This window comes from Peromyscus californicus, unplaced genomic scaffold (assembly GCF_007827085.1).
Source record: "Peromyscus californicus insignis strain IS unplaced genomic scaffold, ASM782708v3 Scaffold_9__1_contigs__length_137607984, whole genome shotgun sequence".
NCBI classification, from domain to species: domain Eukaryota; kingdom Metazoa; phylum Chordata; class Mammalia; order Rodentia; family Cricetidae; genus Peromyscus; species Peromyscus californicus.
The window spans coordinates 23944873-23958535 of NW_026294617.1; the positions used below are offsets into that span (position 1 = coordinate 23944873).

At 38.2% G+C, this 13663-nt stretch overlaps 1 pseudogene; it reads right to left on the minus strand.

Annotated features, from left to right (window-relative positions):
* Positions 1-1155: 1155 nt before the first annotated feature.
* LOC128105965 (heterogeneous nuclear ribonucleoprotein F-like) lies at positions 1156-10859 on the minus strand (annotated as a pseudogene).
* Between the last annotated feature and the right edge of the window lie 2804 nt (positions 10860-13663).

Genomic DNA, 13663 nt, shown 5'->3' on the forward strand with positions numbered 1-13663 from the left:
CAAAGGAGATTAATTTAAATGGGCCACTGAATAAAATATTCATTAATTGTCTAAATAGAAAGGGAGGTATTTCAGAATGCAAACACACACCAGGAAAGGCAAAGAACAACATATTAGAGCAAAGGCATGAAGGAATATTCCAGAACAATAGAGAACTGAATGCCATTATCCATTTCTTTGTTTTTTTTTTTATTTTTACATGTATTTGTGTGTGAGTTTGTGTGTGAGACTGTGTATGTGTGTGTTTATATGTGTCTATGTCTGTGTGTGTTTTCAGACATGTGCATGCTATGATGGATTCATGACCTTAAGAGGATAATTTTTAGTAGTTGGTTCTTTTCTTCCACCATGTGGGTACCAGGGATGGAATTCAGGTCATCTGGTGCTATGTAGAAAGTATCTTTACCTGACTGTGCCATTTTATTGGTCAGTCTATTTGTAAATGTAGTTAGTAGGTTGAGGGAGTTCACTATTTGAATTTCTCTAAAAAAATCAGTGATATTTATTTGTAATATTGGCTTAAGTTTAAAGTGTTAGTAAATGAAAAGTCAATTTACTTATGAAAAAGTCTTTAAGGAAAAATTAGTTAACAAAAATTTAGAAGTTTCTGCAAAATAAATCCAAAGGAAATCACCGAATAAAGAGAATTTAATTCAAGCCCTCACCAATTCCGGCAGTATTAGTATTGTGTTTCATTTCTCAAAACTAACTTTTAAAAAGCTTCTTAGGCTTAACCTACAGATTTTAAATGAAAATATAAACTATAAAGAACATAAGAAATGCTTCTCTTTGCATCAGGATCTAACACCTTTGAGTTCTCAGGGAAAGTACATGTCCACAGTGTGTTTATTATGATGTTCTTAAAGGTACACTCAACATATTTAAAACTCCTTAACTCACACAATATCATTCTTAAGTATACTACAAAAAATGTTAATTGAGAAAAGTGGGAGAAATTAGTTTACTCAGTATTGCATGATAGGAGAAAAGTTTACATGAGAAACAATGAAGAGGTGAATTTTTAATGCCAGATTTAAAAAAACTCATGTGGAAAGTGGGTCCCTCAGCTTCCTCCAGAGTTATAAACTGCTGTTAACTGTTTGTTGGTTTCCTGCAACATTTTTTGATAGAAATAATTCAAGTGTTCCTACAATACTAATCATATCCACCCATGCTGTTCTGATCACCGTAGCCAAACCCACAACAGCCACTCACTGACAGGCTCTCCAAGTCACCGGCGCAGCTGCCACTCCCATGCCCTGCATCACCAGGCAGCGACAAGCCCTGCTGCTAGCTCCTGTAGTTGAATTTAGGAAGAGTTCTGCATTTCTGTGTCATTTGTTGGCCCTATCTTTTGACATAGGTGCCACTGCGTTTTCATGGGTGGCAAACTCAGTGTCAGCTTCTCCAGTTACTGTGGTGGTATTGTGTTTCCCAAAATATTGTGTACCCTAACAAACTTATCTGGGGTCAGAGACAGAACAGCCACTAGATACAAAGGCTAGAAAATGGTGGCACTCACACCTTTAATCCTAGCATTCCAGAGGCAGAAATCCCTCTGGATCTCTGTGAGTTCATGGCCACATTGGATACAGCCAAGCATGGTGACTCACGCGTTTAATCTCAGGGAGTGATGGTAGAAGGCAGAAAGGTATATAAGGTGTGAGGACCAGGAACTAGAAGCATTTTAGCTGGTTAAGCTTTTGGCTGGTTAAGCTTCAGGCTTTCGAGCAGCAGTTCAGCTGAGAGCCATTGGGATGAGGACACAGAAGCTTGCAGTCTGAGGAAACAAGACCAGCTGAGAAGTTGGCCAGGTGAGGTTAGCTGTGGCTTGTTCTGTTCTGTCTCTCTGATCTTCCAGTGTTCACCCCAATACTTGGCCTCAGGTTTGATTTTATTAATAAGCCCATTTAAGATTCGTGCTACAAGTTACTCTTCCATTAGGACCAATTTCTATATGAATTCTCACCTGGTTCAATGGAGAGAAGAAATTGTAAATGTCTTTCTCTGTTGCTTTGTAGGGCAACCCCCTCATGTGGATGCAGTAGGCAGTTGTGCTCTGCACTGTGAACTCGCTGTCTCCATATCTGTGTTCATACATTCCCGAGAGACAGTAGCTGAGGTCTCTGCCAAACAGGTCAGTGGTGAAGCCATAGGCATCACTGAGGCCACTGTATTCTTCATAGCTCCCATATCCTGCACTATAGGCAATGGATCTCATCTTATCCAGGCTTGCTTGTTTCACAATTCCAATATACCTCTAGGCTGTGCCAGGCAAGAAATAGGACCCAGGCTCCTGCACAGACATAAACTTCAGAGGTGGATTTGAGTGTGACCTAACTTCCTCCTGACTGCTCTTGAACATGTCAGTATACCCATGCCTTATTATCTCCTTGTGCATCCCTAGAGCTTTCTCAGCTAACACTTGTGAGACAAACTGAAGCCTCCTCCAGAGACAATGTGATCCACTATGGCACAATTTCCAACCCTGAGAAAAACTGAATGATTTTTCCCTTTGTACATCCAAATGGGAGTCCCTGAAGCCTCATAAAGTCATCTTTGGCATTGTTGGTGTTGATTGGACCACTGTGCTTCAACACCCAATCCATGTTGGTCCTGTGTGTCTTGAACACCTCAATATACTACTGTCCCTGATTTTCTCTATCTTTTTCTCAAGCTAATTTTATATCATCTTCTGACTTAAGTTCAATAAAAGCCTTACCACTCTGCCTTCCTTCTCTAGTATAAATGAAATGAACACCTAAGACCCCATCATGAATTGTCCACAGTCTGAGAGGAAGTGTTGAACATTATCAATTAAGCAAAAGCAGGGTATGCCACAGAGTTTGACTACATAGTCTTCACCTCCCTCAGGCCCATCATCATGGACACTTGACAGAGCTGATGCCACACAAGCTTTGACAACTGTTTTTGTAGTTTAAGGAACCACCACAGATGTCTTCTGTAGGAAGCACCTATGGAAGATAACAACTTTTCCATGGATGAAGACAGAAGTAACTTCTATTTTTCAATAAACAGCATGATTTTGGAACCCCACCTCTACTTCACACTTTAAAAATGCAGAGGACTCTGGGGAAAGACCAAGTACAACTTCTTTTTTGTTCTCTAACTTCAGGAAGATGAAGCACAGTCCACATTTACTTTTTTGAATTTAACTTATTTATTTATTTTACATCCTGGCTGCAGTTTCCCTTCCCTCCTCTCCTCCTATTCCCTCTGACACACCCCCTCCCTGATCCACTCCACTGTTTCTGTTCAGAAAGGGGCAGGCATTCCATTAGTATCAACAAATCATGGTATATTAAGTTGCAGTAAGCCTAAGCACCTCCCCTTGTACTAAGGCTGGGCAAGGCAATCCTCATACTGGATTCTAGTTTCCCCAGAGCCAGCTAAAGCCCCTGCTCCCATTGTTAACAGTTCCACATGTAGACCAAGCTACACAACTTTCACATATATGTATAGGGCCTAGGTTGTTCCCATGAAGGCTCCCTGTTCATTGGTTCAGACTTTGTGAGATCCTATGAGCCCAGGTTAGTTGTTTCTGGGGGTTTCCTTGTGCTGTCCTTGACCCCCTCTGACTTCTACAATCCTTCTTCCCTGTATTCTGCAGGATTCCCCAATCTCTGCCTAGTATTTGGCTGTGGGTCTCTGTTTCTGTTTCCATCAGGTAATGAATGAAGAATCTTTTATGACAATTGGGTTAGTCACCAGTCTGATCATAGGAGATGGCCAGTTCAAACTATGTATGCACTAGTGCTAAGAGCCTTAGCTGAGGTCATCCTTGTAGAATCCTGGGAGTTTTCCTTGCACCAGGATTCTACCTGACCCTGAAATGCCCCCTTTCCAGTCTTCTCTTTTAGTATTCTCCCCCCTCCATCCATCTGCCAACCTTAACCCTCATGTTTCCATTCCCAACTTCCCCCAGTCCACCCATGGGATGTCTTTTATTTCCCTTTCTCCTCCCCTCACTTGGATGTTCCTTTTTACCTAGGCTTTCTGGGTCTGGATTGTAGCATGGTTATCCTTTATTTTAAAGCTAATATCCACTTATGAATGAGTACATACCGTGTTTGTCTTTCTGGGTCTGGGTTACCTCATTCTGGATGATTTCTTGCTAGTTACATCCATTTGCCTTCAAATTTTCTGATGTCATTGATTTTAACAACTGAGTAATCCTCCATTGTATAAATGTACCACATTTTCTTTATCTATTCTTCATACTCTAAGGACACTGCTCAGCTATGTTCATCACAGCTTGATCCATAATAGCTACAACCTGGAAACAATCTAGGTGCCTATCAACTACATTTACTTTTAAAGTGGAAATCAAGTGACAGAATTAATTGAACATTCAAGTAAACTATGAAAATAAATAGATATGATTTAAAAATGTATATTTATGTAATGGAGTGTTACTCTACTGCTAAAAAAAATGACATGAAATTTGCAGGCAAATGGGTGGAACTAGATAAATGAAGATACCCATAGCAACACATTATGTGGAGAGAGTTTATATTGGACTTCTCCATCAGGTCCTCCCCTGAAAGCTAGGAGAATCCTACGGAAGAGGGGGAGGAAAGATTGTAGGCATCAGACAGAGAGAGGACACCAGGAGGACATGGCCCTCTGAACCAACTAAGTAGGGTTCATATGGACTTACAGCGGCTGCAATGGCAAGCACAGGACCTGCATAAGGCTGTGCCAGGTCCTCTGTATGTGTTGTGGCTGATAGCTCGGTGTTTTTGTGGGACTTCTAACTGTGGAAACCAGTGTGTCTTTAACTCTTCTACCTGCTCTTGGGAATCTTTTCCTCCTGTTGGGCTGCCTCTGTGTGAGGGCTTTTGCCTTGTTCTATTATAGTTTGTTTTGTTGTGTTATATAGTTGTTGTCTCTTAGAGGCCTGATCTTTTCTGAAGCGAGACAGAGAGGGAGTTGATCCAGGGGAGAGTAGGTGTGTGTAGGGGGAGCTTGTAGGAGTGGAAGGAGGAGAAATTGTGCTTGGGATGTATTGTATAAAAAAAGAATCTATTTTCAACAAAAAGGAAAATTAATTAATAAATAATGTATTTGTAGCTCAAATATTTGGGTTACTCATCTGTTCCCATCACTTGCTGTAAAATATGATTTCTGCTTGTTTTTAAATGCTGATTAGCTATAACTTTGAAGCCTGCAATGTGCTGTGCGGTAGAAGTAAAGTGCTACATTTCTGGGGACATTAATTTATTCTCTTATTTATGTCATGTTAATGGATTTTTAACTGACTGCATTGATGATGTCAAAATATTTCCTGTTTAATGAATTGAATTGCTCATTACTAAAGTTTTAGCTCATTAACATTTTTACAAACATTTTTTTCATCTTTCTAAATAACATATTTTCCATGTAGAGCTTCAGCACCATACCAAGTTATTTTCTTTCATTCAAATTAATATGACATTATTATGTTTCTTTAGTGTTGGTGCAGCCAAATAACAAAAAGTATTTTATATAACCCGCTTGCTCTCTGAAAAATTATAACACGAATTGGTATTTTATAGGGCTTGTTTACATTAAATCACAACTACAACAGTGAGAAATGACTATGGACAGCTGTTTTTGAGGATTTAAAACTTTAAGTTGAAGGATTCTAAGACAGATTAGAGCTTAAATGTTAGTAACTCCTATAATAGATACTAGGCAAACATATCCTAAATATGTAAGTTAACCTTACCTAGAGTTTACTAATTGAAAAAAGTCACCCAAAATAAAAACAAATGTCTAATTTGCATGTTGAACATCAGAAAACAATAGAAGATAATTTCTGCCATGTCAGGTGGCAAAATTGCTAGTTACAAGGAGCATAGGGTGTAACTACAATTACAAAAATGAAGGGAAGACGCACATGGCTCTTGAAGTATACTAAAGTATCTGTTCTTTGGTCTTTCTAGGTGTGAAAAGGAATCCTCATGAACAACACCAAATAGTAAACAACACCTCTACTCATGCACATATGATTCAGTTTAGGAATCATTTGGGAGTTGTCTCAAAATGTAATTGTGTGCTGAAGATATTGATGAAACTTTAATCGGATCAGTTACATGTACTTCAGGCTCCACTTTTATTTGGACATATTCTCATTATCTATACAAGTAGATTCTTTAAAAAATCACTTTGTAGTGTGTGTGTGTGTGTGTGTGTGTGTGTGTGTGTGTGTGTGTGTGTGTGTGTGTGTTTATGTACACACATGTGCATGCACTCAACATGTATAGCAGTCAGAGTTTTGGTGAACCTGAAGCTTGTCCTTAGGCTAGATCAGATGTCAGGCCACAGAGTCCTTAGCATCCACCTATCTCCCTTTCCTTAGGACTTGGCTTGGAGTTTCACACTGATTTGTCTAATATTTCACAAGAACTCTGAGGACTCAAACTCAAGTACTTCTACTTAACTAACAAGTACTTACAAGTACTTACACATTGAGTCATCTCTCCAGCATAGGATTCATTTTTTCTTCATAGTTTTAGAAGCAATATGTTGGTTGCTTATGGGGAAGTTTTTATTCTGTTGAAATTCAGAAAAATTAAAAGTTGGAATTTTCCTTCATTATTTCATAAACCAATTGCATATACCTAATCTTATCTTGAAAGAAGTTTGACTTCTTCCTGGTGTATTATAAGCAGTCATAATGATACACATAATGATCAATTGTATTTCATTATTCCTCCTTTTACATTCTCATGAAAATTGAAACAGGGTTTCATGATGATTGTATATTATAGCATATGGTATCTAATAAAAACAGAAAAAAATTAACTTTTAAATGACCCAACAATGACTTTTTCATTCCTGCTTTATAAATACATTTATAAACCCATGGTCCTATTTCTTGAAATGATGAATAGCAAATCTTTATTTAAACCCTGGGCTATTTACTAACACATACATTAAAAGTTGGGCATCATGCACCTATGGAAGATGACTTTTAAAACTACATAAGTCACAGTACTATACTTACCGCCAATATGCAAATTCTGGTGAAAGTATGAAAGAATTTATGAATGTGAAAGTAATAATTTTTAGTTTATTTCATGACTTAAAAAACACTGTTGCAAAAACACTTAAGTATTTATTTAAGACAAAATGCAGTTAATATTTTTTACTTGTTTTAGCAATAATTGTGTGAAAGGTACCAATAGAGGCTGGTTCATGAAATGTGGCATATTCATCAACGTGTTTCTTCAATTTACTCATGTATCACCCATTTTAACTGATAAAGCTTTGAAAGCATTTCAATGAAGTTTGAAATATTTCTACATCTGCATGTATAAGATTTATTACATATACATTTTATAAATTGTGACCTTTGCAACACTTTGATACAAGAGTGAATCATTGTGAAAACTTGTAAAATTAAACAAGAAACTAAAAACAATGCTTAGATCATATATATATATATATATATATATATATATATATGTCATATATCAGATATATTATATCAGATATACCCTAGCCATGTATTAATTTAAATTTGTCTATTGTTATCCAAACAGGACAATGGGAATCCAAATGATAAAACTGTTGTGATAAATTTGTCATTTTGATCCCACCTAGAACCACCTGAGAAGAGAATGGCAGATTCATTTGGTTGTCTTGTAGACATGTCTGTAGTTGATTGTCTTGATTGTTAACTGATTGGTGAAGACCAGGCCCACTGTGAGCAGCACCATTTCCTAGACGTGGGTTCTGAACTATGTAAGAGTGGAGAAACAGATGAATTCAGGCAAGCAAGCATCATCCATTAATACACTGCTTTCTTCTCTCGACTGGATATGATATGTTCAGCTCTTTCAAGCTCCTGCAGCTGTCATTTCTTAATAATGATGAACCATAACCTGAAATTGTGAGAGAATTTGAACAAAAAACAGCAAAGCCCTCTTTCTCACCCAAGTTGCATTTTGTTGAAGTTTTTATCATAGCAACAAAAACAAAACTAGAGCAATTATGTTTTTCTTCAGGTTTACATTTCAGTCAAAATTAAAACATAATAAGTAAAGTAAGCAAACTACATTGTTCTGAAAATCCCTTCCATCCACCCCATCCCAATTCTTTCGCACAACTCTTTTGGTCTTGGAGGCCAATGATTGTGTTGCACAAAATCACTCAGGGAAAATGGCATTGTGTAACTTCTGCTACAGGATCTTATATAGCTGCTAGGGACAGGTTTACCTAAGAGGGGAGGAGGAAGTAGGAAACTTTCAGGCCAAAGAAATGCTTCAGGGGGTCTTTTGGAGAAATGTCAACACCTGCCAATTTTGTAAGAGTCATCTTATTTTCAAAGTGTTTGAACCTCCAGACATGTGCAGCTTCAGCAAACATTCTGGGTAGTGGAAAAACCTCCCTGGACAATGCTTAGGACTGTAAGGAACAACTGCTTCAATGTTAGGTGGAAAAGAAAAACAAAACATAAGCACTTTTAAAAGTTCTTATTATGTCTTCTAAACAATGGAAAGAACGTAGAGCTGGGGACTTATGGGCATGCTTATAATTTTAGCTGAAAGGACCAGGCTTGTGATAAGAGTGTGATATTTTAGTGTGAATATGCTGAGCAGTTAGTGTTCTGATGAATAAACATGCTACAACTTAGAAACTTAAAACAATACACTCTGAAGTTATAGAAGACTTTTTTCTTTCTTTTTCTTTTTCTATTTTCTTATTGAAACAGGGTTTCTTTATGTAGCTCTGACTGTCTTGGAATTCAGTATTTAGAAAAGCCTGACCTCTAACTCATGGAGATCTATCTGCCTCTGCCTCCTGAGTGCTGGGATTAAAGGCAAGAACTCCCACTCAGGGCTAAGGAAACTTGTCATAGGAAAGACCTACCTACAATCTCTTAATTTCCTCCTAACAACATTTGGAAATTTTTAAAAATAAGTTCATCTCGGGTTTTCAATACAAATTTTAAAAAAGACCAAAACCAAGTAACATAACATAATAATACATTCAATTTAGAGACTGTTGTTTTGTTTACACACATGCATGGATATATCAAGGAACTGACTTTTTCTGATGTTGGAAAAACAGATAGGTAACAAGTGTATGCTTAGATATAGTAGGACTTTTCTAGTTGGTATGCAAATACTTAAAGTAAAAAAATTAATGAATTGATGCTGTATTTATGACTCTAAACAAGGGTTCTAGCCAGCTTTCATTCAGACTGTGTAAAATTCCTCTCATTGCCATTTTATAAATTAATATTTGTAAAAATAGGTATTAGTAGTTTTAATATTGTAACTAGCTACTCTAAACCAGGGAAATTCAACAGGCATCAATTTTGTTTCTATTTTTTTAAATGCACTCATTTATTTGTGATGTGTATGTGTGTGTGTGTGTGTGTGTGTGTGTGTGAGCACGCGCATGTGCAAGCTATCTGTGTTACAGCATGGGTATAGAAATCAGAGGAAAATCTGGGGGCAATGGTTCTGTCCCTATACATGTGAGTCCCAGTAACTGAACACAGATTGTCAGGCTTAGTGGCAAGTGCTTTAAACACTAAGCCATCTGGCCAGCTCCATTTTATGTTTATAAAGCACCATGGTCTCTGAGGCGTCTGTGGCTTTTAGACACTTTGCTCCCAGATTTTACATGACAGGTTGTGAGCAAGTCTTCTTCACACTTGTCCTATTCTGTGGTTTGTTTTGTATGGTCAGTGCATCATTATCACATGGACTTCTCAAGATGGGTGCAAGAAAGGAAGAGGGATAGCAGGACTCTTAAAGCCTGGACTGTGTAACTTTTCCTAGAAGAACATGTAAAAACATCTATTTACTCTAGAGAGTACCATTGACAGGAAAAAATGTAATTTTATCCAAGTATATGTTGATGAATCAATGAATTAACTGTAGTTAATAACAGGATCAAAGTGTTTCAGGACACTTACTGCATCACTGAAAGGCCCACCTTATGCTCAGTGATGACTTCCAAAAGCTCACACCATGGATGTGCCTCCTCTCCCAGCAATCATTTACGCCTTATATGATCTCAGTTTGTGCTTCCTGAGTCTTTCAGGGTTGGTAGCTTCCTGAGTCTTGTTAGCCTCCTTCTCCCTCCGGAGACTTATTTCAGAGCACAGTAATTAACAGCATGCTCGCAGATGCTGCTGTGTCAGGTGGAGAATTTTTAAAAGCTGTGAACCTCAGGTTAATCAGAGCATTTAATCAATTGTTTATGTGTCGGCTCCTTCTTACGACTGGCTAGTAGTTATTGTGTTAAACCATATGAATTTCCTTTTGACAGATCAAAATAAAAAAAATATTATGCCAACTTTACAGAGAATGCCTGAGACCTTAGTAATAAAATATATGGCCATATGAATTCTAAAACAATGTAAAGTTGAAAGTTTATTTTTAATACTTTTTAAACAACATCAATCATAGATTTGTAGTGTTTTTTCTTCCACTTTATAGGGTTATTCAAATTTGATACATGACAAATTGGAGCTAAGAGAGTTAAACATATTACTCAAAATTAGAGAGTAGTTCATTGAAAGAGTCACGCATCCCATGTGGTAGACTCACTGTTTTTACCACTCTCTCTAGCATTCTTCAGCATGGTTTGGTCTAATGATTTTTTTTTAATTAAGAAAAATTTCCCATTCATTTTACACACCAATCAAAGATCCCCCTCTTCCTTCCTCCCACCCCCCAACCTCCCCCTCCCAACTTACACCTCCACTGCTCCCCACAAGTAGTTAAGGCCACTGATGGGGAGGCACATCCAGTAGAGGCAAGTGCAAGCCCTTCCCACTGCCTCAAGGCTGCAAAAGGTGTCCCATCATAGGGAGTGGGCTCAAAAATGCCCATTCATGCACCAGGGATGGATTCTGATCCATTCTACTGCCAAGTGTCCCCCCCCCCCCCAAGAAGATCAGGCTACACAACAGACTCGCCATGCAGATGTCCAATCCCATGCAGGCTCCACAGCCATTGATCCAAACATTTATGAGTTCCCACTAGTTTGGTTTGGTTGTCTCTACAGGTTTTCCCATCATGATCTTGATGCAATTGCTCATAGAATCCCTCTTCTCTCTCTTTGACTGGACTCCTGGAGCTCTGCCTGCTGTTTGGCTGTGGATCTCTGCATTCGTTTCCATCAGTCAGTAGAGAAAAGCTCTAAAGCTAGGGTATTCACCAATCTGGTCACTGGAGTAAGCCAGTTCAGTTCAGGTACCTTATCCACTATTTCTTCTAGTCCAAGCTGGGGTCATCCTTGGAGATTCCTAGGAACTTCCTTATCACTCAGTTTCTCTCTATCCCCATGATATCTCCCTCTGTCATGGTAGCACTTTCATTGTTTTCCCACTCCATCCCTGTTCCAGATCCACCATCCCATTCCCTTACGCTCTCATCCCCAATCCCCTACTCTCCATTGCCCACCCCTCATCCCCAGTTTACTCATGGAAATCTCATCTATTTCCCCTTCCCAGGTTGATCCATGCGTGTCTCCTTGGGTCTTCCTTGTTAGCTAGCCTCTCTGGAGCTGTGGGTTGTAGTCTGGTTATCCTTTGCTTTACATCTAGTATCCACTTACAAGTGAGTACATACCATGTTTGTTCTTCTGAGTCAGGATGATATTTTCTAGTTCCATCCATTTGCCAGAAAATTTCATGATGTCATTGTTTTTCTCTGCTGAGTAGTACTCCATTGTGTATATGTAACATATTTTCTTAATCCATTCTTCAGTTGAGGGACGTCTAGGTTGTTTCCAGGTTCTGGATATTACGAATAATGCTGATATGACTCCAATTGAGCAAGTGTCCTTGTAGTATTCCTTAGTATTAACCAAGAGTGGTATAGCTGGGTCTTGAGGTTGATTCCCAATTTTCTGAGAAACCATCATACTGACTTCCAAAGTGTCTGTACAAGTTTTCATTCCCACCACCAGTGGAAGAGTGTTCCCTTTGCTCCGCATCCTCTCCAACATAAGCTGTATGCAGTGTTTTTGATCATAGCCATTCTTACAGGTGTAAGATGGTATCTCAAAGTCATTTTGATTTGCATTTCCCTGTAACTAAGGATGTTAAGCAATTCCTTAAATGTCTTCCAGCCATTTGAGATTCTTTTGTTGAGAATTCTCTATTTAGCTCTGTACCTCAAATGCTATTCTTTGTTTTGTTTCTGTTACTAGGCTATATAGTATGCCTCAAAATGGATGGAGATATTGGTATGATAGTATACAAAAGTTATCCCAATAATTCTACCAGGGAACTCCTACAACTGATAAATACCTTCAGTAATGTGGCAGGATACAGGATTAACTCAAAAAACCAGTAGCCCTTCTATATACAAATGATAAATGGGCTGAAAAAGAAATCAGAGAAACATCACCCTTTACAATGGCCACAAATAATAAAAAACACTTTGGGGTAACTCTAATTAAGCAAGTGAAAGATTTGTATGATAACAACTTTAAGTGTCTGAAGAAAGAAATTGAGGAAGATATCAAAAAATGGAAAGATCTCCCATGTTCATAGATAGGTAGGATTAACATAGTAATTAACATAGTAATTAACATAGTAAAAATGGCAATCTTACCAAGAACAATCTACAGATTCAATGCAATCCACATGAAAATCCCAACACAATTCTTAACAGACCTGGAAAAAAACAATACTCAACTTCATTGGGAAAAACAGAAAACCCAGGATAGCTAAAAGAATCCTGTACAATAAAGACACCTCTGGAAGCATCATCTTTCCTGATCTCAAGCTCTAGTTTAGAGCTATAGTAATAAAAACAGCTTTGCATTGGCTTAAAAACCATGTGGACCAATGGAATCGAATTGAAGACTCTGACATTAACCCATATACCTATGAACACCTGATTTTTGATAAAGAAGCCAAAACTATACAGTGGAAAAAAGAAAGCATCTTCAACAAATGGTGCTGGCATAACTGGACTTCAACTTGTAGAAGACTGCAAATAGATCCATATCTATCCCCATGCATAAAACTCAAGTCCAAGTGGATCAAAGACTTCAGGATAAAACCAGTCACACTGAACCTGATATAAGAGAAAGTAGGAAGTAGTCTTAAATGCATTGGCACAGAAGACTACTTTCTAAATATAACACTAGTAGCTCAGACACTGAGAGCAACAATTAATAAATGGGACCTCCGGAAACTGAGAAGCTTCTGTAAGGCAAAGGACACAGTAAATAAGACAAAACGATAGTCTAATGCATTCTTAATCAAAAACATTCTTAAGAAACATTTTTATGTTTATTTAAAAGATTAGAAAACAACACTTTACAAGGTGAGGTAAAGGATTGTGGTGGTATTTTACTTGTACTGAACTGTGATTTTAATTGTATGTTAATAAATAAAGTTGTCTGGGGGTCAGAGCTGTTAGAGCCATAGCAAGTGCGTGGCGGCGGTGGCGCATGCCTTTAAGGACCTGGAGGGCGGTACATTCAGGCAGTGACGAGGCAGTCACATGTTTGGGTTTACAACCAATGAGAAGGCAGAACAGGAAGACTTTAAAGACAGACACACAGGAAGTAGGTCTTTTTCGGAGAGCTCTCTTGGCTGTAGAGGATCCCTGAATCAGGAAGGGTGAGGCTCTTAGCTCTGACCTCTTGGCTTTCTTCTCTGAATTGGCTCTGTGTT